This window comes from Neodiprion lecontei, chromosome 2, assembly GCF_021901455.1.
Source record: "Neodiprion lecontei isolate iyNeoLeco1 chromosome 2, iyNeoLeco1.1, whole genome shotgun sequence".
NCBI lineage: Eukaryota > Metazoa > Arthropoda > Insecta > Hymenoptera > Diprionidae > Neodiprion > Neodiprion lecontei.
In genome coordinates, this window is record NC_060261.1 from 33,691,763 (window position 1) to 33,719,204 (window position 27,442).

The 27,442-nt window shown below is 44.0% G+C and overlaps 1 protein-coding gene across 1 annotated transcript in view; it reads right to left on the reverse strand.

The window, feature by feature from the left end:
- The window catches only part of LOC107226445 (leucine-rich repeats and immunoglobulin-like domains protein 1), a 296,998-nt gene extending 273,890 nt beyond the window's left edge, over window positions 1-23,108 (reverse strand). The window contains exon 1 of the mRNA XM_046732867.1: window positions 23,084-23,108. The gene's annotated coding sequence lies outside the window, so the exon portion shown is untranslated. The remainder of the gene's footprint in view (window positions 1-23,083) is intronic.
- Window positions 23,109-27,442: the final 4,334 nt, after the last annotated feature.

Below are 27,442 nucleotides of genomic sequence, written 5' to 3' on the forward strand. Positions count from 1 at the left end.
ATTTGAGAAGGTCGAGATCAAATGAAAAATCAACTTTTCATTTTCAGAGTTATTGTAACAACTTTTTTTCTCCTCCGAATACAAAGAAGACTGAAATAAAAAATAAAAACGTGACGGATTTCGCGGTTTCCCAATTTTTCAAAGTCAACCGATCTGCGTAACTGTCCGATTACAAACGAATAGCCACACATATTAAAATCAATCTTTTTCAACGATTTGACAAGCATTTCATACAAAAGCCTGATTATTAAATTCCGTTATACAAGTCAAGCGGCCGCACGGTGGCAAAACGGAGCCAAGGGGGTGGAAGGAAAAAATATAACTGGATAAAAATGCCCAGGGATTCGTAAATCTCCGAGCAAAATTCGCATTTCAGCTTACAGTAGGTGAAGTTCAAACAAATGAATCACCCCGCGTCAAGGTGGGGAGGGGGGTGAAAGGAGGGCGGAAATCCTCGCGGCCCTTCGATTTAATTTGGTAAAATCGAAGTGTCGTGGCCGCCGAGGGTGAAACGGGGTGCCTATAATCCGGTCCGTCGTCCCCGGCGTCCCGGCGTCCCGGCTGATTATTCACTTTGCCTTTTTCTGCCCTCCCTTTCAAAGAAATTTTCACCGAGTAAATACACCCCAAGACGCGCCGGTGCCTTCCCTGCGAATTCTCCCGGATCTCTGATCGCTGCGTTCGCAACGCGGCTCTGATCCGCCTCAATCGAACCGTGGATACAACAACTCGACAGACGGATCCTCGGCTTCTTCTCCCCGGCGACGTGACGCGCGACGACGGGATCTGACGGGTCACGGGTCACTGCAAGGGGTCACTCGGCATTTGTGTCCGTGTGGTCGCGTCTGGGGACCCAATTTGTCTCTTTGTTCTCCGCCATCCCTCCGCGACTGCACATCAACTCGCCGATTTCGGGGGCGGCCGGACGGACGTTGCTTCAGCCCTCGCCCCAAGACCACGGCATTGCCACCCCCGCTGCCCCGTCCCAGTTGACACCGTCTGATTTCTGGCGGGTGAATTATACGTACGTATACTTAGGCTCACAGCGCGTTTGAACCACATTCAGACAGCTACCGACCATCGTTTTTTTTTTTTTTTTTATCATCTTACTCGTTTGAGAAAGGGAGCTGGTGTGTATAACGTGCAGTGGAACAAGACAACGGATACAATGATTATTTTCTACGGAGCGATCTTCGTCATCAGGATCTTCAAAACCTCGCCAGGTTTGGAGAAAATTTGCATATACGAACCATATATTCTACATTATGACCGAGTTCGTATGCACTGAATAATGGGGATAAAAAATTGTTCAACCGATGAAATGTCAAATCTATACGCCAAATTAACAAATTGTGGGATGAAACGGAACGAGTATTGTTAACTTTCGAGTAATGACTTCCTGTTATGTTTTCATCTTGAATTCAGCAGCAGCAGAGAGAGCATCAACAGCTACTATTACTTCTTACTCGAAATGGTGAATAACTGGTGGCTTCCATCCATTTTCGGCTATTGGAGATTCGAACAATTTCTCCGGGCGTTGTACGAGGTATATAACAAACCACGGCAGCTCCTAAATTTCTTGTTGGTCTTCTCGAAAGCACAATACGTTGTAGTTATCGCGCTGCTGGCACTCGTCCATGTCATAATGAGCCCTGGACAAAAAGGTGTTTCGGGACGGATGATGGCATAGCAAGGATCAGAGGGAAAGGGAGTAGGGTATAAGGCGGGAATGTTTTGCGGGTTAAAATATTGCACTCAGCCTCCTGAATGCGACTCGAAACTCGCGAGGTACGTGACACTCGACGGATTGTCGATGAGCCTATTTTCCATGGAAGATGACAATAACCGAGACCGAGAAATCAAAGAGAGAGCGAGAGAGAGAAAGAGAAAGAGAGAAGGTAGCGACAAATGTGAATAAAAATCGACGCTGCCAATGTAATTTAAAACGTGATTCTGATTCGAAAATCCACCGCTCGCGTAAATGGTATCCTTATGAAAGTGGATGTTTATAAAGAGATCCCGATATTCGTGTGTCGATACACACACCCAGCGACGGGTGTGAATAAGTGGCATTTCGGAGCTCTGTGAAATCGAAAGCGGCATCCTCCAAAGCCGGAAAGCTCGAAATCTCTGCCAGCCGTCCGTGTTACGAGGTATCTGCCCCGGCAACCATCTTCCAGACGAGTAAATACCAAACTGATATTTGGAATAGAGATGTACTTTGAAACGCTCGATGCTCTTACTCAAAATCTGGACCTACTTAGCTCGGTGAATTTTTTAGAATTATAGCGGAACTCTTGTTATGTGGAAAAAATTCAACACGCTGTCGCAATAGCGTGCCTCGAAAATAGTCCTCGTTATATTTCGTCGAAACGGGTCTCAAGTCTACCGCGTGAAATTCCTCGCAAATTTTTTCACGGACAATTTGCACGCGGGATTCTCGAGGCGTCAGCAATTCGTTTTTATTGTGTTTTCTTCATTTTTATTTACCGCATCAGCCTCGCGGTTGAACTGTTCGACTTTTTTCACCGGCAACTAATCGAAATATAACATGACTGTTATCAGAATTTCACTCCGTTCGTGCGGATAAATTCAGTGAGAAATTGGCAGCAAACAGTTTGAAAGTGTACAGGACTTAAGCTTTATACCGCAGAGAGGAAATATGATTTATGAGAAAAATTGCAACCTTTTACAATATGCAGGCTGCAGTCCGCATCAGGTTCAAGTCTTGCGGAGTATGCAAAAAGTGACGTAATCCTCATACGAATACCGAGGATTCGCGAGTAACAGCAATTTATGTACATCTCAAATTTCTACGATCAATTTTTTTTTTCCGAGGTATATTTAAAATTGCCCGTTAAAATATTCGACTTGGGAATATTTAATGTTAACATAAAGATTTCCAGTTGACCAGGAATAGGTCAAGAATTATTCCTACAACTCTTCTATAATGAATTCGAATACAGAGAGACAATACATACAAGTATAAAAACCGTGCACGGGGAACCGAATTTTGAACGTAAATTAGATTTATACCGTTTGGCAAAGTACAAGGCTCGAATGTTTTTCAACGGCACACCTCCGGTACCTTATCGCGTGCAATTATTGCTAATGGTAGCGAATTTTTCGCGAGGAAATGCTCCTTTTTCAACATCCCTGAATCGTATAACCCCTCAGGTCACGTTCGGAGGATATTTGGCTATTCAACATGAACGAGCGCATTTTATTTTTTTCTCCTCTCCTTCTCCTTTGAAACCTATAATTTTACCCGGCTCTACACTTTAGGCAGCCTACCCTCCGCCTCTCGGCACTCCGTTCTCAATAACGGGATCCCTCCAGGGGCGACGACAATCTTGTGGATGAATGCCCCGGGTGTCAGGTGACGACGACTCCGGTCCTCGACTCCGCCGATCTGAATGCGGCCCGCCCGCCTTGGCGGAGCACACAGGGATGTTCGCAGATTTGAAATACGAATAACCGTTGACGGAGCAAAGTACTCGACGCACACTGCGAAGCTCTATTATAAAACGCGATCCAGCCTATCGCGTATAACCGCCTTCGAGCTTCGCAGGGGCGGAGAGAGGGTTGTAAGCGTGCGGCAAGGTCCGAGGGTGAAAAATAGGAGGGAGGGTACGGAGAATCGACTGGAAATTTCAGGCACCTATTTATTGTACGAGGGAGAAACAATCGGCGGGTCGGCTAATCAGAGCCGATTTCGGAACGGGCGGGGATGCCCATTTGCATTCGATTAATATTCGACATAGTCCAATTGACGTCGACGGCAATCGTGTCAGTGCGGAATTAGCAAATCTCTCGAGCATTTTCCTCTAATAATTAGGCAATTTGACGAGGCCGCGCGGCGTGCGAACGCCGGTGTATTTCCTACGGTCATTTGAGATCGGCGATGGTGCGGCGGACCGGCATCGGTATTATACGCGTATTACGCCGGCTACTTCCAGCGACAGCCATTTTCTGCCAATCACGATGAACCGCGAAATGGCAATCATGTTGTACCGAATTCACGCAACGCTTAACCCCTCGACGATACGCGTAGGTGTACATTCGCGTGGAATATACCCCTCACGGCTAAAACAAAGCGTATAACTCTGCGGAAATTAGATCCGTTCACCAGCGGTTTAAATTCGAATATCAAACCGTACGCTGCGGGTTTCACCGTTGCATTTTCGATTCGTCGCATTTACCACCGCGTGCCACAGTTTTCTATTCGGAAACGATGCGCCCTGTTTCTCGTTACCCCGTTTGATACTAGCGCCGTACACCAACCTTCAGCTGTAATCGTAAACTTTTCCAAGAGAATATTTTCTCATAAGCGGCGAGACGAAGAAAGAAAGAGAGAGAGAGAGAGTAAGGTAAAGTTAAGAGCGGAGGCTGCTAACAAAATGAGATACGATCTGGTGGAATATTTCCTGTTTTCGCATCCACCGACCAACACTTTCCCACACAGCGCGCGCTTCTGCTCCTCGGCTACATTTGTGATGAGATTTCCTGTCTCAAGAGCTGGTCGAGGCGTTGATGCCGCCGCGACGTCCGCCGGAACTGGTTACCTCTACCGGGCTCCTTCCAGGACAAAGATGCTACCGGTGGCTCAAAAGCGATGCTGCACTTCTAGAAGCGTGCAGCTGCAGGGTCAACGGTTTAATTGTCTCCGTCCCCGCCGAGTCTTCGTTAGCTGCACTGCGGTCAAAGCCGCGAGCATTTGCACAACGCAAAAATTTGCTGCGGTAATTCGCTTCGCGGTTACGATGATGTTGCACTTGAATTAAATCTCAATACGATTGTACCGTTAGTTGATATGATTCTGCGTCAAAGATCTCCCCTTAACGGTAGAAATGATGAGTTGGAGAAAGTAATTTTCGCGTAAATTATACGTTAAAATGAGACAAAGCGATAATCAAAGCGGGCGAAACGCACCAAAGTATGAGCAAAACGGCGGTGGTCGGAATAATGCATTACCGTCCGAGAGACATCTGGCTGAATTTCATTGTCAGTGCAATTACGACGGGTCGGAGACCGCGGCCGCATTTGCGGCGTAACTACTCCGGCCCTCGCCTTGGCGGCGCGGCGGCGTTTTAACTTACCGAGTGACCGTCACCCCGCATGCAGATGTGCCCGTATGAAATGGCAGCCGCGAGAGTGTGATACGACTGTAGCACCCGAGAACCACATCCGCAAGTTCTGGCGTACAGTGTCGCAGAACTCGGTATAGCGGTCCGGAGGTCACGGCGCCGAGAGGGACGATTTAATTAGCGTCGCGGCACTTTTCTCGAGGATTTCTGCGTCCGCGACTTGACGCGTGGCTTCTAAATTGCAACTTTGCCGGCTCAACCCTTAATTCGAAAACTATCTCGAGGCCGGACGGCAGCAGCGAGAAGAGGAGGTGCAGCTTTCCCGACTGGCGGAGACTCCTCGAGAAACGCGGAGGAAAGTTAGAGGGATGCTTCTCGAGTTCGGGACTTACGTTGACGAACAGCGGCAGCGCCGTGAAAACTTTGCGGTTCGGCCCTTCGCTTCGTCTCTGCGATCCAACCCCTTCGGCCTCTGCTTCTCCACGTTAGGCATTCGATTGTTTCCGCATGGTCTTGCTTTCCTTTTCTACCGCCAACGCGGACGCGGATATCGAATGTAGATCTGGAGATTAGCGGTGTATACCCATTGTTGCAATTAACAAGATTAAACGGGAAACACCGAGGCGTGTAAGGCCCTCCCTCCTTCTCGTCCCCCTCAACCCCATCGGCACCCCCGTTGCCGAACCGTTACGCACCCCGCTCGTTTCGAATCGGTAAGCCCCAAGCCCTGCGGACGAATTAAACTACGCAGGTTTGCTACGGTTTCGACCAACCCTTGTCGGAGATAATATACGCGTGAGATTTAAGCTGGCCAGCGCGTGCAGCCGATGCAAGAGACCTAATCGAGTCGGACGTGACTGAATGCAATCGGGGAAAAAAAAATTTTGACTAATTTCAATGGGATGCTGGTTTAGATAATTGTACGACGATGTGACTCGATAAGCTTAGAAGCTGATCGGAATTAGGATTCACGTTTCCATTTGTGAAAAATAATACAATCGACGGCGTAATGTAAGAAGTATACTTTGAAACGACTAATGTTCGTTTGCGAAACGACGAAACAATGGAACTATTCGTTATGTGATTCGATGAGAATTGCTTCAAATTTTGGTGCAAACATCAGCAATATCGAAATTTTTCATCGACTATATGAAATTCAATTCTTAACCCTGTAACTGTATACCTATACTGATTATATAGAAAACGTATCAGTGTACGAGATATCGCAGGTACGTGTTCGCGATTAATCCACAAAACCGCATTATACGTACCGCGGAAGCTGAGGTAGGTACATAGCTACTGCACCTGTATTTGGGTGACAAAATGCATGTGAGAAAATTGGTGTTTATCTAGCGTAATTACCGACGAGGCGTTAATGACTCGGCGCCGAGACGCCCTCGACTAGTCGCGCTGCGCCGAGGCGGTGCACAATCGATCCAATGAATGACATAGAGGTGCCAACACCGGTGCCATTAATCAAGGGGAATACGTGAGCATCTCGGCAACGACGCGCTACGCTTCTATCCGGTAAAGTGTCTCGCTATTTCGAAAGCCAAGACGGTAAAATAAAGTCCTATTCACACTCGGTGCCGGTGCTTTAGGGTGCGGCACGTGCTTCGCTAATTAAACCCGTCTGCGTGAGCTTTTTAAGCAACGAGTATATGTGGAAGCCGTCGAGAGCCTCGCCGAAGCTTTGATCTTTTCTTTGTGACAGATAAAGTAGAAGCGGAAGAGGGAAAGAGGCGCGAAGCGTGTCGAGGTGCTTTTCACACAGGCATGAATCACGTGTCGATTGTTCATACTTTCCGAATTTTACCTCTGTTCAAACTTCGTTATTCAGTTTTGTAAGATCGCGCTTTTGCACTTTTGTGAGAGACGAACAGGGAAAATGAAAATTCTACAACCCCTTCTGTATAGCGAGTTCTGCAAGAAACCGCTGGACGAGATATTTTACTTTTCTAAATATTTTTTTCAGTTTTGCTGCAGGTGTCGGGGATTCGACTTTAGACCCTGTTGACGGTGGTAATTTGAAGAAAAAAGTGAGTCGAGGTAGTCGAGTTCTTGCCTGGTGCAGGAAGATCGAGCGATTGCGTCGCGACGCCGTGGAATGGTTGCTGGAAAAGGTCGGTGAGAAGAAGTAACCGAGAGAACCGAGCCGAGCTCGAGAGGGAAAAAGGGAGAGAGAAACTGCCAACTTTGTAACTTCTTCGCCGGAGCTCAACTTGCATAAAAACAATGAGAATCGCTGAGGCGTGGATCTTACAAATTACGAGAATTCAACTTCCTCCCCGCGAATTCTATCGGGCGGACGGCGGTGCGCAGCGGGGCTGACGGGAAAAACCAAAACTCCATCATGGGCTGGTAGGCTCAGACAATACGGAGAAACGAACGGCAGAGAATATCGCGTCTGGTTACAAAAATAATGTCTCCGTCTTTTTCACAACTTTGATAAATCCCTCAGGAGCATCGGTTACGTACAGTGTATAACGATCAAATTCGAAGAGATACCCCATCAGCGGCTAGTGAAATTAATGGGATTTTTCAAAATTTCGCTAATGCAAGGAAATTTGGAGAAAGATTCTGTAAGAATTGTAACTCCAACCATAAATACTTACTTTAATAATGTTCCTTTGTTATACGAGGAAAGTGAAAGAATCTGAAATGACGAACCGAGAAAAAAAACAACAAAAAGAAAGCTAACCGAAGCATTGGAGGTCATCGAAAATTAACGTTCAATTCGTCAGCTTACATGTAACATATTAGCCAGCCTATTTGACCCCTATCAACAAACATAAAACACAGATTATTTCGAGAGCAAAGGCCGGATGTGTTCGCAGCTTACACGCCGTGTAGTTTGTTGAATTTTTCATCCAAAAAATTAAAAATATTACTTACACTAACGTACGTTTTCAGTGAGGAGGATCAGTGTCGTGCTGTTACGATGCAGAATAGCAAATTTTTTGTGAAACGTTTTGAAAAATTTGTTCTGCATAAAGGGAAAATTGTAAGAAACGAAATATCTATCTCGGTGAAAGATATAATAATGGCCACCCTTTCTGCTTATAACAAGATCATGCAAAACTTCTCCATAAACGAATATTGTTGTTTAAATTCATCCTGGTTTTCAATTCAGCGTTTATATTTTACGCGCGGTCCTGTAATAAAAATTACTAAACATCGCAGGCACGGACTGAAGTTTTGAAGCTTACAAACTTGTTCATAGGTGAAGGATGATTTATACGTCGACTAGCACCAATGTCAGGCAGAGAAAAATAATTGTATCGGAAAGTTGATTAGTCTGGCGCGCGAACTTTTTAAAACCTTGCAATTTAATTTTCAATACTTTGGCAAGTATACGGTTATATACGTAATAAATTATATAGACACTTTCGCACGGATTTAATACGACGAGAGTATTCTTTGGGAAAATCTTATCATCTTAACCGCGGAGTCTCGCGCGCATCTGGATAAATTTATGGTGCCTTGGAGTATCAATTTCACGTCCATCTGACTTCAGACGATGCGGCGTGCGTTTGCATTATGCTAAACCGCGTAAGTATAATAATTGGTGGGTATAACGAGTCGCGGTGAAAGTTCAAAAATATTATAAGTACATTATAAAGTGCTTGGAATGCTTAAATCAGGTTTCGGGGAGGGGGGCGGTCGGCCCTCAACAGCGGCACTTTTGGCAAAATGAGTTTCGTAATTGATTCAGATGGAAAAAGTTGCTAGGTGGCACTAGGTGACTCTCCGGCCTGCATAATAATTGCAAACAGTACCTAAAGCTGAGACAGGTGACATTAAGAATTTCAAAACTTCTCACGAAGCTCCGCTTGTCTCCTCCGAAATTATTTTCATTTTTTTTCACTTTCCTGGGTAGTCGAGAGAGGAAAAAAGGGGGTGAAGAAAGGGTGAGAAATTCAGAAAACTCGACTGTAAAAGTACGCGTAGACCGATAAAAGCGCTTTTATTGCACCGGGGCTGATATTTGACGACAGTGTTATCACCGTTCCTCGTATTTTTGAAAGGTAATAAAACACCTCCAACTACCGGAAGTTGGTTACGAAACCGCGATAAAACTCGCCGGGCGTTAATGATTTTCACAAAGTTTAAGGCCCCCTCCCCCGCACCATTTCTCCCGCGACACGGTGCTCGCTCCGCAATTACAACCGGGGGTCAGTACCGCGCGTATTAATCGTCGCGTGGAATCAGAGCGAGAACATCTGTTTAGTTATTCTAAGTGCGATCAAGGGTAAGTAATTCCCAATTGAGTATTAAACTCAAGTTTGTACAGCTTCGGAGAATTTAAGCGAGTCTCTACTCGAGTCAATTTAAGCCGCCGCTTTTGCGGAATTCACAATTCCGAACGGCAGGCACGATTCGCCTCCGAACGCTGCGCGGCATAGAATAACCGACATTCTTAACAAGTAGAGATCAAAAACGATAACAAGATCGAGCGGTAATCCACAGTTTGCACACGTTCAAAATTTTAACGGATAGATTTTTTAAACAACCCATTATAACTCTTCCGTTTCAAGCAAAAGATGCTGTTGCATCTGACCGAAAATATATTCCGAAGTCTGTATACCGCAAATTGCGAGGTAAAAAACGAAGGATTGGAAAATCTTTTTACCCTCTACATTTAGCGATCATGTTTTATTAAGTATGTTATACGCTCCGTGGATAGATCAATGGTTCACGTTTAGTATTCGCCGGATGTTGGTAGCCGGCAGGTAGCGCCACCCTTGCAGACCGAAGCCCCAGGGAGCGCCCGGACACTCCATACAAGTGGTGAATTTTTAGTAATTATTGATCTGAGGAAATAGATACCTACCGGAATCGAATAGTCACGAGCGATAGCCGGAGAATATAAATTCCGCGATAAAGCCGCGGCGCCATGAATCGGCACGAGAATTTCCTCTGGAGAATATATTTCACAATGTGAAGTACGGAAAAAAGAAAGTAAAAAAAAAAAGACGAGGGGGCGAAAAATTGTTGTTCAATCAACCGTCGGGTTCTCTTTCCCGCTATAAACAACGTCGGGAATAGCCGATGGAATGCCAAGATCTGAATTCCTTTAGGGCATTTTACCGCATCTCTGTAAATACATGCGTACCAATCGCGTCTCCGTACGCAAAGGCAAATGTTCGACGCATCTTGACGAGAGTAATTGATATAATTTCACGAATGGCGTGTCTCGGGACGATAGATAAAACTGACTGGAATATACGCACGCGTGTAACAAACGTTGTATAAAGGGCGTAAAAATGTTACGCCGTTTCTCGTGACGCACTGCACGCACATTCGCGTCGAATAAAATATGATTTATCATATGGCGTACGACCCTCGTATAACATAGAAAAATAACCCCGAGTCCTCGTGCAGAGGAAAACGGTCCGAAATTTTCAAGGCAGATCACTCGACTTAACTATCTCCCCCCAAAATTTTTACGATTAGAGAAATACACCGTAAGGTATTTATTTTTCGTCGGATGGCTTGAACCCCCGGCTACAAGAAACTTTTTCCCCCGTCCGATGTGATTAAAAGTTTATAATGCGGGTGAAAGACCGATGCTGGGTGTGCGTCGGGGCGCCACGCGTGTCAGGGGTTAGGCGAGGCGGCGGGAGATTGTAATTAAGAGAAGCAACACGCAAATTTGCGATCCATCTACGCCCCCCGTTCGCTTTCCCGAGACTGGGAGGAGCCCGACGATACGCCGGAGAGAGAGAGAGAGAGAAAGAGAGAGAGAGAGAGAGAGAGAGAGACAGAGAGAGAAAGAGAGGGAGAGAGAGTAGAAGAATTAATAAACCCGAGGGCAAAGCTGCAGCGGGTGCAGGTAGGTCGTGTTTTATTTAATAGAATAAAGATGCGCTTGTGCCGTACGCCGTTTCTTAACGGATGACAATAAAAAAAAAAAATGTCAGATCGTTAATTTGGAAAGAAATTCAAGAGCTTGGCAAACTCTTATTATACCTGTACCCGACCCAGTTTCGCTTCGGAGAAGATGGCTCGTAGATTTGAAAGAGAGTCCACACCTATATGTACACGGGTAAACGTGAAAGGAGTGCAGGGAACACTTCTGACTCGGAAGCCTGGGGAACCCTCAACCCCGGTTCGCATTCTCGGAGTTTCCGCGTATCTCAGATCAGCTGGTAAAACGATAATGTTGGTAATAACAGAGCATGAGAGTAGCAGCTCTACATTTGCATAGATAGCAGGAACGACTAAGACCTGCCGCTATGCCTCGCCCCTCAAAACAACCCCGCTTAACCATAATCCATTTCGGATATAGCCCTTCCAAATATTCAGCTATCGCGAAGAATCCAAGGTTCACTCACTTACTCAAGTACTCACGTATAGTCGACTCGAGATACAAACTGAAAACTACCAAAAACGACACACGCGCACTATTTATCAAATGAAAAAAATTATCCTTCATTCTTTTATCCGAGAAGGCGTGAGTTCGGGAGTAAGTGAGACCGAGATTTAAATCGACACTGACGATTGGATGTAATTTTCCGCGGTTCAACGACGTAAGTTTAGAAGGTAATTTAAAGGTTTGTCGAAGGAGTTGATTTGCGTTGCAAATCAGTTACAGCCAAGTTCTAAGCCGAGCAGAACCTCGTGCGTGAATTTCGTTTGAAAATTATGTTAGAATTTGATCTGAAACTGGATGTACGCGTATAATCCATACCTATATAAATACGTAAAGTTTATTCATGCCCGCCGTCAGCTACCTAATCCGAAATAACGTAATACGTATTTATATCGTGCGAACAAGAAATAATCAAATAATCAAACGACTTGATACTTCGCCCCGATTCCCACTTCCGCGAACAAGCGTGGCGGTGAGTAAAAGGCAATTGTGAATTAATTAAAATTCCAAATTATCGTTATTACTCCTGTGAAGAACGGATTTTTTTCAAATAATATCCCTGCAGAGATGTACGCGTACAGATTACACACGCGTATCGTCGTGGTACACGAGGCTCGTGATTTAGGAGGAAAACCGGATTTAATAAAATTTATTTGTAAAAGTCGGAGGATCCTGACCACTGGTAATAGCATCGTGATAAAATTCCCAAAGTGATTATCCTTCTCTCTTTCGTTTTCGATTTTTTTCTATTGTTCCTCTTCTTTTTCTCTTTCTCTTCTTGCGTCATCATTTATGAAAGAATACCCGCGAGTTGGAAAAATCGGATATTGGTATGGAAACACTTTGTATTATACACGGCGTACATGCGATATGCATTGTTTATGGGTTGTTATCGAGGAATCCCTCGGAGGTAAAAAGGCCCGTTTGAAAACACTAAGTTAACCATAACGGTGAAGTAACTTTTGTATCTCCGTGTATACATGTATGTGCAGAGAATGGACGATCCAACAAAATCTAATTCACTCGGTACAGAGGGACTGGTTTTAATGGACGTACACGGCAAACGAACCATGCGGTTCACCTCACAATCCGATTATTATTTCTCCGATGCTTTCATTCCGACCAATACCGCCTTTCGGTTTTAAACATTTTTTCATTATTTCATTCGTGCGCCGGTTGGATTGACGGAAAATCCCTGAAACCATCGTCAATATTACGTTGCATCGATCTGCATCGACGCTAGCAGAACCCAACGAGTCTTCGGTGCTCAAACGTCGAGTTGTACTTTACGTTATTTTTTATATTTTACCGCCGTGGGACAAAGAGCCGGATATTCGACACGATTCTTGGTCCACGGCTCGCCCCCGGTTATAATGGATACAGGGAGCGAGCGCGCCCTGCGAGAGAACCGTGAAATTTGATTTTTAACTTACACAAATGTCGAGTAATTGTGACGTAATTAGCGAATGGGAAATCAAGTCTCCTCAGCGAAATGACTTCCGAGTCAATTTCCTACCCGACTCCGCTCCGCCTCGGTGCCTGCAGCGCCCCACCAACCCACCCATTCACCCTCCGCGCCCTTCTCCGATATAGGTACCTTTATACCCAACGGCCATTTCGAGAGCCTTGCTGTCTACGCTAGACTGCGGGAACCGGCAGCAAACACTTTACGGGAATGAAACGCACGGTGAAAATCTGCCCAATGAACGTTGCCAACTTTACGAACAACGTGACAATTGACTTCCATCAACTTCGTAGTCCGTATTGACAATGACCGAAGTGTGGATTCTGAAGTCCCTGACATTTGACATTCAAAGGGAAGCCTTTCTCGTCGAATATAATCGATTGTTGACTATCGATCTTGCACAATTTATAACGCATGTACAATATGATGGTAACCTACTATTATTATTATTATTATTATACTGATATTGCGTTATGTTTACCTTCCGACCGTCTAGGTATTTTTTTAATTACGAGGGCTCATATCCGGGATAACTAGACTCGTTGCAGTCAATAAATTCCCTGAAATCCATTGACGGTCGTAAATTTTAATTACTAATTCAGTGATTACATGGTCAGGGCTATAAATAATAACATACGGCAACGGCGAGCTTGTCGATGCGCCATCGCGCCATGGCTCGCATCGCGACTCTCTATTCGGTTTCAATGGTCCTGCAGGTTCCGGCTTCTGGGTGTTCACTTTACTGTACCACCGAAGCTTGTACATACGCTCAATTCATTTCAACCGATTACCTTCAAACATGGACACCCCTACCCCGGCTCATAGATTCCTAAAACTAAATTACCGCTCGCTCTATCCCGCACAACGTTATCCAAGTTCTACACACGGAAGGGAAATTCATTGTACGTAATTTCATTCGGTTTCAAAAACAGATCGAACAACGATAAGAGACTCGATGCAAAACTATCGTGTAAAACGAAAGAAATTATACGATGTAAGAAAAATGACACATTGCTATTAATGGTGGACAAAAATTGTCGTTGAAAATGTTATTGGCTACATTTCACTATTTTTTGTACATAACATTCTTTCTTGTACGAAAATGGTAAGCGATTGGGATTCGATGTAAAATTAACGATTGTATCAGATATTTAAAACACAACTGAACCTCATCATTGTTTAAGCAATCTTGTCACCGTTGGGAGACGTCGTGTATTTTACAAGAATTTCTAATTTACCTTGAATAAGTTACCAAATTCCCGAGTACCTGTACATCGTCAGAAGTTGAAATCCCGATATAAATAGCAACCGGTAAATTCAAATCCTTGTATATCATGTGGCAGCAGCAACATCAGCAGCAAACAATAGATAAGACGAGTGTCGTAATCGTAGCCTTTCAGCAAGGCTCTAATTTCCGATGAAATATGTTACCCTGCAAAGGTTCGTTTCTACAGGTTTATCTAACCTGTATTTAAACCAATGATACCGCGGATAGAGATACCGACCTCATAGATCACGATAATAAATGCTTTCGCCAACCGAAACGCAGCGGCTCGCATCTAAAATTACGGGTATAAAATGTTGTACCGAATATCGCATCTGATCGTTGATGGAAAGATCAAACATCAGTTTACCGCTCCGAGTTAACCGGACGTTCAATAATTTGAGTAGAACGGAAAAAGTGAACCGGTTGCAAGAAATGCGTGGATAGTATGAGATATTGTAATTAGAGGCTGAAAATTTATTCAGTAGGATTATTATCGACGGAGAAGGCGGGATAATTTGTTGGTAGAGCAAACCTTATTTTCATTCAAGTGAACGTATTATCTCCTAATCTCTGACACACCCGTAGCCCCGGGGTAAAGTAAAGTCTGGTTGATCGGCCATTAAATGCGATTATGTAGTGAAATACAGGGAGAGACCACCTCGCAAGTATCGTCGATATTTCGCCAACCACGGAGCTCCGAAACGACGGCCAATACTTGATCCGTCTCAAGCGGGCCTCGGGGCGCCTTTTACTGCTCTAAATACCGAGGTATAAAATTTGCGAACTTAACTGTCGAATAAGAGGAGAATTAGACACCCTTGCACCAGCGAATTGTGGCCGGATTTGCATATTTTTCGAGGGTCGACCAACCGTGGCCGTGCTAAAGATTACGCAAGGGGTGTATAGGACGTAACAAGATTTATTTGCTCATTTCTTTTTTTCGCGTCTCCCCCATCAACTCGGGAAATCTAGTTTATATCAATTTTCCTCCGAGAATCTTGATGAATTAAAAAAAATCAAAGTAAATCAGACACTGCCGTATACGAGTTCTTTTACTCCCTGCATTTCGACACTACGATTTTATTGAAGAGCGTTAAAGGAAGCCTTTACATAGTGGATGGTGCCGTAAAAAGAACTCGGCTCATAAAGCTGCGAGTACAAACCTGCACTTCGCACGCTTGTAAGTAATCGACACGCCAAGAACCGAAAGATAAACTTAGATAATGTGTAAAACAAAAAGACAATAATAACAAGACTGACAGAAACGTAAAGATTTTTTTGTCGTGGTAATTTCCTCCGAATTTTTATACTTTACCGATCCGTGATTATCGAGACTGTTCCTCGAAAGCGAAAACGATCGATCGGGAAGCTCTTTCGAAGCCATCTCGTCGTCGTGAAATTCGCAACTTTCCAAGGGTCGAAGTATGAATTATACGAATGACGTGAAATTGGAGAACGAGATCGCGGTCTAAATTGAGATAAACGTTATTTTCAATTTCCAACCCTTAATTCAGGAGTTAAATTACCGCTTGATTCAAATTTGAAGCCGCGTCCCGGAGGGGTGGAATACTAGATAGAGATCGGTACCTAGCCTGCACTCGTTTACCTGGAAAGTGCAATTTAGCTCAGTTGGAGGTTTGGAGAAGCTGCCAGAGTATCCGAGAGCCAGTGACTAGAAGTACCATTCGACCGGCGAACAATCACCCACAAATCTTCCTCTCGACGATTGCGGGAAACAATCGGCAACTGGGCCAATGGTTAAACCCTCCAGTCTAAACTCCCGGTAAGGTCTGGATCTCTACCCTGTGCAGTATCGCGGTATGAGCCAAACCATCCTGGCCGCGAGGTTAATTAAATTTAGGAGGAATTCGGGCGAAATTCTACGTCCGGCTATAGATTTCACCAACAAATATCTTACCTTGGTCTGCACGCTCGGAACTTCAAAGTCAAGCCGATCACCGCATTTCGATTTCCGACTGACGAAAATCCCGGCGAATATACGAACCTTCGTATCTTCGACCGCCATCGATCTCTCTACGTTCGACAATTTGCAAAGCTCATCTTTTTTTCCGACAATGACAATATTTTCCCAGAGCCCTGCGACCGGTTTACGTTAAACCGCTTCTATGACGCGCACGCTAAGCCCCGTGTTTTAGTATAGTCGTTTCTAGGAAGGTACCGTCACAGTTCTTGGTTAGTAGAGGTTACTACCGGTCCTAGGTATTCTCCAATGGTATGGGAAGGCAGCCTGGAATCCCCTATAAACTCCGGAATCCCGTTTAAAACATAAGAGTCCCTCGGGAGCGGCACATCTCCGGGTTACGTCCTTCCATTGTCCCTTCGTACGCCCCGAGCTGAGTTCGACTGCGGTATTTAAGAATTTTCACGCTACTATCCTTGCCTTGATCCGAAAACTATTTCGTCGGAGGTGGAGACACGCGTGAATTTTATACTCGCGACCCGCAAATGAATGAGAATTAAGTAGACCAAGTGATTTCAGTTTGATTCATTGACAAATCGATACAGCGATGTTTGGAAATGAACAAATTTCTACGAAGTTGAACGTGAACCAGCTTTGAGTATGCAAGCTCATACGTGTAAGGATATAGAAAATAGTAGAAGAACGATAGCGAAACTGTGCAGAATATTTGATAACGTGGATACCGTAAAGAATTTCATGAGAAAAATTATAACCTGTCTGGCTCGGTGATATTTCTTCAAGATTTGCATATTCACAAGATTGGATACCTGCAAGTGTGTAAACGTATACGAAACAGTTTATGCCTTTCTTGAGATGGATTTAAACGCTATCTCTCTGCGAGCGTTGATATAATACTCCGGAAGTCAGTGTACGCGGAGCGTTTCAGGTGCAGATAGAAGTGGATTGTTCGAAATAATCACCACTCAGCGAAAATCGCGAAGGATAATACGATAGAAGGCAAGGTGAAACCGTTCGGAAATAAATATGTATTCAGACGATTTGTTGACGGACGAAATTGGTGTATTTACTTCTGACGTCCCGTTTCCTATATCAGATACTTACGGTTAAAATATAATTCAGGAGCTTGACGGTAATAACGGTTAATTTTGATCCGTCTACAGGACCTCCTTTCACACTTTAGTCTTGAGCCCCGAAATAGTTGCGAAGGTATTCTGATAACGGGATTGAACACGGAAGGTGCATTTAACTTTCGCAATTATATTTCGAAACTGATGGTTTCTTAAACGACAAGTGCGAAGCTCGGTTCGGGATCGACGCAAATTGAATAATATTTCGGCTTTCAAGTTTTCCCCGAGTTTATAATCCTCTCCGTGATATTTCGGTACAAGCGTCGTCCAAAATCAATTCAAAGTTTGAACCTTTCTGTGTTGTAAAATAATCATTCACACTTTTTCAACGGAATAATCATGCTCGATGGACGATGTCGACTGAGAAAAAAATCAATTTTCTTCCGTTACACCGTGAAAAGTAAGATATTAATATCTAATGCAGAATAGAGCTACGTAGGGCTCGATGTTGAAAAGTTATCGGTCGAAATATTTTGGTTAAGAGGAAAATTTCAGCCGATTCCGCGAACTACCGGAAGTTACTGTTTAACTATTTCACCTACCCAAATCACGCGTCGTAACAGTTTGAAAGGCGTATATCTCCGAGCAGGGCGAGAGATATAACGGGTAGAATCGTTTGTTACCCTCCTGTCAACCACATCGTATCCTAATACCCACACACAGTGGGAGAAAGCCGTTGTATACGTCAAGAGTTAACCGCAACACGGCTGTCCGAGCATTTCAGTTCCAGAACTTAATTTAACGGCTGATAATCGAGGTGATCTCTCAATGACGTGTCGCGTCACAGTTCCGCGTTCGAGAAAACCCTTTTCCTTTCACTCCTTACTTCAATCCAAGCGGTGTTCTTTGCATCGAACCCTTTGCGAACGAGCAGAGAATTCCCTCCCGCCCTCTATTCTCATTTATTTATTTTCATGTTCCTTCCATTAGCGAGAAGGTGGATACCGAATTTTTTTCCACCCTCCACTCAGGCGGTGCTTCGCCCTTCTGCTGGCGAAAAGTTGGATGGCGGGCGCAGCCGGCCGTCTATCAGCACCGGCATTGACTACTTGCGGTTTTCCAGTCTGCCTGTTTTCGTCCTGGGGTGAGTAAGTGCGCTGCAGTTTTAAAAATTCAATATCTCGACCCTAGACCGTCTTTGGCTGCCCGATGACAAATTTTTTCCCTTACCTCTTTCTCTCACTCGGTCTCTCTATCTCTATCTCTCATATTTTGTACATCTTGTAGCCATTATTGCTACGCATTTGTTCAACTACGGGCATTAAGAAACCTTGATCAATTAATCAATCAATCGATAAATCGAACGATCTCTCTCTCTCTCACTTTATCTTCACTTTTCATACTTGCAAAAATCATACATTTTTCCATCGACGTCAGCGGGTGAACGTGGCATTTCCATCGGAACCAAAATGTGGCAAATTAGCACTGTCACTAACGTTAGTAACATTCTGTGCAACTTTTTCCTTCACTCTTTTCTTTCACCGCGCTTACAGAGAGCCTGAATATTAGATGTAAAAATCGGGTCCGTGGGTTTCCTGCAGCGTAGCAGCGAGCTACTCTCGACGAGGCATTAAAAACCCGGCATTGTCTTGAGGGCCATTAGCCATGCCTTGTGATGATAATGGGACTTTGAAGTCCTCTATGGTTGGTTACCTGCCCCCATAACTTCACTTATATGCTTGTACCTCGGGGGAATTGAAACCAGCCCCCGAATGCTCGAGGCAGAACTGAATACCACCCGTCAATATCCGCAACCTCCACCAAAGGCATCTGCCTCGATATGCGGCAAGTAGAAACGAATATACAATATGCATGTACAATATTATATCCGCAACGTCGGCATTTGTACCTATAATTATAAAAGCTAATCGCAACAGCGAGAAACCGCTGAATTTATGCATCGAACGAGACAAAATAAATTAAATTTCAAACAGAGACAAGGAAAAAAAAATGAAAAATCTGGTGCTGAATTGTAAATCGCGTTTGAATAACATCAAGGGTGAAAAAAACAGAATAAATTCTTTTCAGAGCTGGCGGGTTTAGACGAGAATTTTTATTTCTAAATTTACCATTTTCTTCTACTGTTTTTTGCTGTTGTTCTTATTTTTGTTTTTATTTGTTTTATTTTATTTTTTTTTATCATTTTTATAAATCCCCCCCAACGTTTCGTCGTACGCCACCTGCGTTTTCCTTATCGCCTCGTCCGTATATACGACCAGGGGTGTAACACGCTCGTCAGAGTGATGGATTACATCACGTGATCCCTTATTCCCTAACTTCTCTTCGTTCTCTATTTCTCTCTCGCCGTTCACCTCCATCCTGCCGCCCCCCGCCTCCTCTATTACACCAAATACATCGTACAGTTTACCCGACGTGTGTAGCTGTGGGTGGTTATATCCACTCTTCGTGATAATTAATTAATGGAATTGCCCCGCGCATCAATTCAATCTTGATTCATGAAAAAATTCCGGGTTCACACGAAGGAGTTTGAATTTTTTATAAAACTTCAGCATCTCGCGTGAACAATTAAATTCATCAATGCAAACATCGTACAATGCGTTTAGATGTCTTCAGCATACACCAATTTTAACGCAATACAATTGTCTGACGTAATTTAATCCGATTGTGGGAAAAATAGTTTCCGGTTGAAATGAAAGTAGATATAAGCGAGATCACCGACTGTTTCTAAACGACAAACATCCATTCCCGCGATCATTTACGTACAACATATACATGTATATTGTATATTATACAATACGTATACAAATTAATATCTGTGGGCTAGTCATCGTTCATCGGGATTAGGGGCGTTGGCGGACGGATGTGACGTCAGCTTGCAGCGCCACGAGCCCTCGGGGCTCGCCTTGATAAATGGAAGAAAGCAATTAAATACCCCCCTTCCGCACAATATACGAAAAATGCCTATTGTCTTTATTGTTCAAGGCTCAATTGACCGGTTCCGTCCCTAAATCAAACCCGCCGCGATCCGTTTCGTCGGATATGCGATAACTGGTTTTATCAATTGAACAATTATTGTACTTTGTTTGTTTATACCTACGTGTCCATTTCCTTATTTGCCTGAGAGATGTGCCGTTTGAACGGGATTCCACTAAATGGATTATATGTATCATATATTTAGCAGAACGTTACAAGTAGCGGATTTATTGAGGAAATGAAGGGAACAGCTGTGGTGTTCGTGAAATTCATAAATTACCCTCTCGGTCTTCCTCGTTCTAGCATCATTCTTCATTATCGAAGAACCGTTTCGCTTTTTAATTTCCTTTCCTACACCGACTTCCTTAATCTGAGTCCATCCAAACTATTCACGAACAACCGAGCAGTGGCTACAACTCCTTGGGGCAGGATATTATAAAGGCGATTCTTTCTGCAAGTCACACCTTTTAATCGTTTCATACGGCCATTCGAACTCGGTATCTTTTCTCGCTCTGCATCATCGCCGGTTCAGAATTATTATCTATTATGGTGGAAGAAAACGAGAAAAAGAACGTGCGAGAGATTCGTGCAAGAATGAAAAAGCAACAAAACCGAGGTGAAAAAATTTTAGAAACCAGGCGCAACCTGGTAACGTAAATTTTTACATCTGTTTTGCAATTATATTACAAGGACACACTTAACATATAAGTAAGTCAAGGCGAGGGGACAGCAATTTTTTTTTCTCCATCTTTGTTTCCCCCAGCACGATTTATATTCCCTGAAAAAGTCTTATTTTTTATGCAATCGCGATACAAGCAGAATATCTCAAGTTTGAGAAGGCGAAGGAGAAAGACGAGGCGGGTCTCGATCCTTGCCTGTATTATACATATACACACGTACTCACTTTTGGGTATAACGGGTATAAATGTACGAGGGAGTTCTTGATTTTTATTCAAGACGATAAAAGCTCTGGCAATGAACCTGGAAAGCCTCTTTTAAAAAACGGCAGCCTTCCGATAACCTTAGCAAATACTTACATTCGTTTCTCACTTTTCAATTCAAGTGCTCGAAAATGAATGCACCACTTTCTCACCTCCCCGAGATGTCTCAAGGAACACTCAGGCACTCGAGGCACGTGACCTCTGCGAACTGAAAATTGATCGGAAAACCGATTCCCACTCACCTCGGCAAATACGCCTCAATATAAGAATATACCTATATACTACCACGTTGTCTGTAACGCCGGGTTCTAAAACAGCCCGCCGAGTATCCGGCCGAAATTTTTCTCATTTCAAAAATCCCAGTAGCTAAAACAAAGCCCAGGGATAAGTTAAACCTCTAAAATTCACGGGCCGACGACTTTTTGCATCACGAGGCGGCGTTATCGTTTCGGTGAACTTCACCGTATTCGCATAATCAAGGTTTAACAAGCTCGATTTTCGCCGTGAGTCTGGTAATCGCCTATTCTCAAAACCCGATGTCGGGTACACGTTCCGAAACCACTCCCGAAAGCGCAATGAGCATAACTCTCCAACTTTATTTTTATGTCCCGTTGTATAAACGTTTTTGTATCAACCGAATAACACACGCGAGACTGCACGTTCGGAGTATCGCGTTATACGTTGAATATCCTACGTGCTTAAGAAACTAATAATATATTTATCCGGTAAAGAATCCAGCGACAGAGTTTGTTGTGTCAAGGTTCCTCGGAAATTTCACAAGCTTGGTAAAATACTCCTCTAGCCGAGAAGTATACGTCAGACACGAAATATTTTTGTCAATGATCCAAATTCTTCTCGTTTTTCTCTCCGTCGAAATGTACGGAGTAAATTTGAACAATTTATTCCGCCAATCACAAACGCCACTCACTTGTCATTGCAAAGTTCGAATTTATGAAACATCCAACATCCAAATCGCTCTTCGTTAAATCAAATGGTATTTGAACAGTAATATTCCTTTATCACTTAGCTGGACGGGAAAAGTCTTGATTGACAATGAGCCGGTTTAGAGCCCCTGTGAGGTGAGAACAGATGAGACTTGATACGGGGCAAGGTAAAGACGTATAGCTGTGCATAAGACTTTGAAATACATGCCGACGTATATATCATCTGCGTGGGTAAATTGAAGCTGTCAGGTAGCGAACGCGGTGAACAAAGAATACTAATCCGTATTCTAAGGTGCGCTGGAGTATCAAAGAATGTAAGGAGAATCCGAAAGTTATCTCGGGTAAAGAGAGGGAGCGAAGAGAAGAGAAGAGAAGAAAACTCCCGCTGAAGGGCTAATGAAATTAAAGGATGATTAAAAAGTTCCCGCGGATTCATCTCTGGTTAAAACACAGACGTAAGAATACATATTAACTTTGTTTCGAATTGAAAGAAGACGCGGAAGAGCTTGGAACCGTGGATTAAGTGAATTACACATTTTTCGATTTCGATTGTAAATTAAATCACGGATAAAAGTATAAGATTCCTCGGCAATTCCGTGTAGTTGAGTAAATCAATGACGTATTGAAACATCTTGGATGAATATACGTGGATTAAAGCATTTACAATATCTTCGATGTCTTTGTAATTTACGCCGACTAAGTGTGTTTGGAAGCGAAACGTTCAACTTTTTAATGAACAAAGTTACCGAGAGTGATCTTAGACGCTGGCTTTATAAGCGTTACTTATAAAAATGGCAAAATTGCTCTACAAAAAAAGTTGAATGGCATATTGTGATACGCAAAAAGGGAGAGTATGAATAGCGCATCGTTTTCCTACTACAAGGCTGTGGTAGTTTTGTTATTCGGTGTAATTACGAACCTATGGGGGGGGGGGGGGGGGGGTGAACAAATCCGGAAGTACAAACAACTAGCTAATTACTAAGCGTTGCAAAAGACTTACCAGTCGCTGGATTCAGGTGAGACTCGGCGAAATGATGCGGGTGACGGATGTGACGTCATCAATACCGGAGAGATGTCAGCGAGGTGATCGAACTACAAGGATTCTGAAAAATTCCGGAATCAATTATTCGACACGCTGTATAGATGTAACTTTGCTAGAAAGAGCGCACAAATTTCGTGGTATTTCTTTAAATACTGTTCCTGGGATATTTTACTCTTTATTTTTTCTCTGAATATCTGTGGCATCGCTTGATTATAAGATGACAATCCTAGTAATCTGTAAGTTTTCAATAAATGCCAGTCTCCGACAGTAGAGAAAATGATATCCCTTAATAACAAAAAAGACGACGAAGGTATGGATTAAATGACGTATTAATTTGTCATCCAATTGAAACGTTGGATCCCGAAACATGTTACGCCAGGGATAGTTACGTGGCTGATGGTAGCGTAAGAGGTAAAAGAAGAGAGTAAAGAAAAGCAATAAAAAGTAATATTCCTGAATGAGAAAGTGCACGCGTCGTTCTCTCACGGCTCTGCAGGCTGATCCTTATATTTTTCCTCTCCTCGTCTTTTCGCCTCCACTCGATGAAGCTTGTTTTTCGTAAATGGCCAAAGTTCGGCTCGCCCACCAATGCGAGACCCTACCCGATAGGCGACTATTACGGGAGCACGTGACGCAAAGAAATCGAATCCGAACCCGCTATTCGCAGGCCAACAATAACCCAAGCCGCTATGGCGAAACGGCCCCTTCACTCCGCAGAGAGTCACTTTCAGGTACCTACGGTGCAAGTGCAGGGATTAAATTCGTCCGAGATTTCTATCCGCGATTCGATACACGCAAAAGTTTCACCACGGAATACAAATTCTTCCCACGGCAAAGCGAACTCTCTCATTTCAACTTTCACGGATGAATCGTATCAACTTTTTACCCACTCAAGTACAGTAGAGCGAGCTTGCGGAGCTTTACCGCAAAGGAGTAACGCAAGCAGGAAGGCTCCTCAACTCCAGGGTTGCGTAGCCTGGAAATTCTTGATAGCAAATTGCTGACGGCGACGGTTTGCGTGTCGCTCGCGCTTCCTCGCTTATATTTCGCCTCGCAAATCACTGCTAATGGGCCGCTCCCCTCGGTCTCGGTGTTTCGTCAACCACGGCTATTAATTGTCTCTACGCACTCCACTGTTAATTACCACTATTTTATCCCTTTCTCTGGGCACGTACCTACGCGCTGTGGGGATGGGAATGTGTGTGTTTTTCACGACCCCTCCAAATCACCCAAACTTTTTATTTCCAACTGTCTGGTAAAGAAACGAAGCATGGTTTTCGGGCAGTCGATAATTTAGATGGAATTTCAAAATCGCCACCAGCATTGGCTGTGACTTAAAAATTACGCTACTACCAATTGTCTCGCGATGATGAGTTTCAAAACAGTCCACCGTCTCAGACTGAATAAAGACGCATAGAGGACTGGGGATTGAAATGAAGTTGGAAAAATTGTTCGCTCTCGCGTCCCGCGTATCGTATACATCCCGTTGCCAGTTTCAGGAGTATGCGTGCATATACCTGTACACACATACGCGTATGCGGAAGACTGTGTCTTGAAGGGAAGGGTGGCGAAGGGAGGCGAAGCGAGGCAGAGTGAAAACAGATTCGAGGATGGAGCTGGCTTTGATATGCAGATTTCGCACGCATCGCTGCATCAAGGCTGGCTGACACAACCTCGACTAATGCGTCCCTCCCCCACGGATACATATGTATACCGTATACGTAACGAGAGGTAAAGAGCTTTGTAACATCTCTCGCAGATATTCCGACAGGCGGCAATATATGCTTCGATAATGCCAATAACGATATTGTCGTCTGCAGACGCAGACTTTCCATGAACCCAGCAATAAGATACATACGTATATATGCATTGTTGCCACGGGCGCGAAATGAAACTTGGAAAATACAGTAGAGAACGTACGAGAAATGAAAAAGCTTTCGCTAATATTGAAAACTCGATGCTGAAAATGGTAAAGTGGAATCACCACGCAGGCAGACGACAAGTGTAAGCTGATAATTGTCACGGACGCAAATATATTATTCAAGGGGAGACGTGACGATTGTTTATGCGCAGACTTCGTAGTTGAGCTAATTTTAATTCCAGAGAGTAACGAACAAAGGAATAGATTAAACATTGTTTGGTCTATTTGCTCGCTCTGATTCTCGGCGAAGTGTTGCGAGGAGAGAGAGAGAAAGAGAGAGAGAGAGTGAGAGAGACCGCTCTCGTATAATCAAACTGAACAGTTCCTTGCAAAGGATTGGGGGAAACTGACGTAAACACATTTCGCCCGCAGTTCAGCTCCGACGCGTCGCTGCTACAGCAAGCTTGCAGACTTTGCTGCTTCCCAACCCTGGTTCCAAATGGAAACTGCTGCACTTGTGTGTCTGCAACACTGCACACAGTGACGTTTGATCACGGGCTCACACACGATACCCGTATAACAAAGGCTGCAACGATCATCTCTCGCCTTAACTAGGAAACGGAATTGTCATCCATATTCATGAAACCGCGAATGGATGGTACGTCGCACATGTTATACGAGTTCTCGACGCTGCGGACCGTTTTTGCGATATAACGATGGCCGAAAAATCTCGCCTTGTTATTTATTTTGTGAAGAGAAGATATTGCGTGCCTAGATTTTTCACCCTCCCCGGAAAAATATACAAATATCATGTGAGTCGTACGCACGTGTTCATATGCCGGTTTATACGCGTTGCGCAGTTCAGTCGTTGTACAAACAAGGTATGGCTTTCCGTGTTGCGCTCCAGGTTGAATCCTTCTCCACGCAAACCCTCCATTAACTTTGACAAGGTTAATTAACGTACAATCAACGGGAGACCACAATCGAGTTACCGCACCTAAAACACAACCCTGCATTGCGCAATCGCGGCTCGTAATCAACGGAGACAAATTGCGCCATAAAAATTCCTGATCAAGGTATTAACGACTAGCTCCGATATATACAGGCAAACTTAGAACTGCGAGTAAGCCCTTCGGAAAATCTTCTCGTCTCCTCCAGGGAATTACGTCCCAAGCTATGACTGTATTTTTTTTTTACATCTACCGCGTCGAATTTTTCTTGATGATAATTGTCGTACGAAGCTTGCGGGATAAACTCGGCGTGACAACAATTATCAGGTAAAATAAAAGATCAACGTTATTTAACTCGCCTGCAGAGGTATACTTGTGAAATACTCACATCTCTTGGGGTTCTGCGAGAGTATCGGGTACTTGAAACATACTCGTGTACCAGCATGTTTGAATTCTGAAATAGCCAAAAAGTAAAGGGAATAAAGTATTTCGGAGAATGCTGATACGTACAAGGGGTGAATAGATGAAAGGACGGCGTCATATTGGTGTCGAGTGATTTACGACCCTGCGCAAAAGACTTTAGTCCGTAGTCTGCACAATGTACCGCATTCCTCTTTGAGGTATGTACTTTCAAATTATACGACCTGCGAAGTGCCACTGTTTCGAGCACGATTCTCCGAGATTATAAAGGAGGCAGCGCAGGTAGGCACTCAAGCACGGAATTCAGCCAGGATAAACAAGAAACACGCGTCGTATCTCCGCGCGATTCGTTTTACTACGTAGCCAAAATTAAACCAGAAATTCTGGTAGTGGGACATCAAAGCGAGGTGAAAAAAGAAATTCCACAACGTTTCCAAATTTCGAGGCAAGGGTTTCGTTTCGACTTATCATCATTATTATTATTATAATTATTAATATCATTATTATTATTATTGTTATTATCATCATCATCATCATTATCATTATAATCATCATTGTTATTATTTCCTTCTTATCCCTCCTCCGACTTCTTGTTACTTTGAACACAATTCTTGCATTATTTTAATGAAACTTTTATTTCCACACTCAACCCACTTTGTGGCACGAATTAATAATAATTCTCAGGGGGGGTGGGGAGAGGCGAAAGGGCAGGCGAGGCTGGCCGTTCAGTTTGCGGACACAGAGCTTTAGCACCGGGTGAGTTTGAGTGTGACGCGTGCATTAAGCTCGCGGTAATATAGTTACCTGTGCGCTATACGCATCGTCGAAACGGGTGAAACCAAGGGATTAGCAAAGTACCTACTCGCGCTGCTCTCGACCAGAGCCTCGGCCTTCGCCATTACGTGTATATGATATCTACTTTACGGACCGAGCACGGGCGGGAATTGAATTTTCCAACGTTGTACGAACACATACCGAAGATACGAACGTACGTACGTGCAAAGATACCGTAACGCTCTCCGAACCGCTGGCCGGGTCAGCAACCCAAAGCACGCAAGACTCACCGCGGTCAGCGGACACGCAGCT